Here is a 2,885-nt window from a genome sequence, read left to right on the forward strand (position 1 = left end):
ATCATACAATCAAGTCATGATTCATGGCATTCATCATTCATCTATCTTCATTTACAACTAGTGTGATCAATAATGCAACATTCGCATACATACAAGTATTATAATGAAGCAAGAACAAACATACATGACACAACATGAAATCACAACCATCACCTACCTCGAAACAAACTTGAAACCCTAAGTAACTTGATTCTTCCCTTTCCGGATTCGTTCCGCTTGTTCTTGGTCTACAAACGATCAATATAACACGAGAATCAATAAATAATATCCAATTACCCGAATTACTTACAATTCTATCAACCCTATATCATACTCATGATCCTCATACCTTTATCCACCATAAATTCCAGATAAAAATCCTTCTCCATCGATAGTTACCTATTAGATTATGTTCTACGGATCAAAAAACGGATTCGGGGAGTTAAAATCTTACCTTTAGCCTCAAGAATGGTGAAAAACTATCAAGAAAAGTCTTGGATTCGTTCCTTAGCTCTAAAGTTTAAAAATTGCAGAATAAAACGATATTGGGGTTTATTTTCGACTTAAGTCACGATTGTCCCGCCACAATGGTACTCACCCCGCTATAGCGGCCCCGCCCTGGAGGTAGAAATCCCGCCCCAACGCCTTTCACGGAACCAGTGAGTCAATTTAAGAATTCTAAACTCCCATTTCACAACACACCTTCCACCAACGACACTCAAAAACTACCCGTTCACGCTAAGATCGATTTTGAGAGTTCTACTCGCCCGAATTCAATTCCGTAAGGTCGTACGGGTTCCTTAACGTCTTATCTATCTACTCATGTGATCAAATTCATAATTAGATCACCCAATTGTTACCAGATTTCCCTAAACTTTAATGACTTCGATTTTGTCCAAATTTGGACTAGGTTGGGAAATTCTAAGTTACTACGAAAAAACTTTCCACCCAAAATTTCTCCCCGTTGGCTTTTCTCTAATGACGAAACCCAATCGTTACATGAATACATGTTGTATTCGTTGTACCACAAATACAATTGATACAAAATACAAATATAGTTGATACAATTACAAATATAATTGTTTAAATTCTCCACAAACTCTTTATTATTGAAGTCATGGATTCTATGGATTTTCAAGTCTGTTTTTGATAAATTCATGATGATGTGTTGTATCTCTATTAACTAATCATTTTTGCCATAGACAATGACAAAGATACAATGGAGAGTTGTCGTGGATGACGACCAAGATACAATGGTGAGAAAGATTAAACATGATTTCTTCTATATGTATTTGAAATTTAATGTTATGTATCTTAGTCTCAAAACTTTTGAATTTTGTTTTATTAGATGTATCCGGTGTATTTAAATAAGTTAATGTATCTTTTTGTTTTCATTATGTATATGCAGTTAGTCTTCATATGTCTATTAGGTATATACATGTTTTTGTATCTAATGAAGAATTTATCAACATGGAAGACATTGTTTTTATGTACAAATGTATCTAAAGGATATAACTCAAATACATGATCACATATAATAGATACAAATGTACTTATGGAAATCATTTTAAATAAAATAACCTCAGATATATGCATCACTATTATTGTAGGTATGATACATCTCAGATAAATGATTATATATATATATATATATATATATAGATACATGTAATTAAGGAAAGAAATGAAAACTATTTACAGCCAATAAGATGAAATTTACAATTATTTTGATCTTATGAATTCAATATTTTTGAAAAAATTGATATAGTTGATACGCTGAGATGCTGAAAATGTATTAGAGTAGTCAATTACTCCTTTAATTAAGGAAATCAGTTACAACAATTTGATTCAAATGAATAAAACATGTATCTCATTTTTTAAATTTGTCGGATACATGTATCTATCAAGTTAAGATACATGTATCCAAAGAACAAAATATGGTATATTAAGTAATATTCGAAACTAACGTGAATCCTAGTAATTAGGACCTACACTAGTGAAATTTATGTAGTTTACTCTTTATAGTATTTTTACATAATTTTTAAATTTTTAAATTGTATTTTATATCTAATTTAGTGATCACACTTTTAACGAGATTTTTTAAAATTTTTAATAATTTAACCTCGAAATTTCTAATTAAATCGAGAAATCGCAAACCCAAAATGGTTTATCCACATCATACCAACATATCGTGGTCATTCTTTTGCATGCTTCTTCCGTTCTTTCATGGAACTTAAATGATGTTTGGAAAATAAAAAAAAACATCTAAATATATGGAAATTTCATTTTGATAAGGAACTGTTTTTGATGTTCATTGAACCTTTGATTACATGGATTGAAACATACTATTATAATACTAAACCACAAACATCCCATAGATGATTGAAAATTTTAGTGGTTGGAACATAATGCCCTAGACTCAGATATTGTTGTACGTTAATATGTATTACCAGTGGCGGAGGGAGGATTTTCATCAAGGGGGTTCAAAAAAAATTAATCACGTAAATAATATCCACAAATAAACGGGTCGAATCGGATATAAACGGGTCGGATTAAACGGTCGAATCAAGAAGAAACGAATTTTTTAATATTTGACTTTATAATTAGGGATTAAACTAATAAATCCTAAATTCCCAATCAGCGTTTTAATTTTTTGGAACTAAACATCATTTTCTGATTGCATTATTATTTATTTTAAAAAAATAAAACGCCTGAAATAAGCTGATAAAACAAAATGCCTCTGCCCGGATTCGAACACGCGACCTCGCGTGCAGTAGAGCAAATTCCTGAACCCCCAACGCCACTGAGCTACGCCTTTGGTGTATGTTCAGGGGGTTCAATAGTATATATATACACATATATTCAAAATTTAATCTTATATATATAGTGTAATTTTTCGACGAAGG

The sequence above is a fragment of the Solanum tuberosum genome, unplaced genomic scaffold (assembly GCF_000226075.1).
Source record: "Solanum tuberosum cultivar DM 1-3 516 R44 unplaced genomic scaffold, SolTub_3.0 scf00146, whole genome shotgun sequence".
Lineage (NCBI taxonomy): Eukaryota > Viridiplantae > Streptophyta > Magnoliopsida > Solanales > Solanaceae > Solanum > Solanum tuberosum.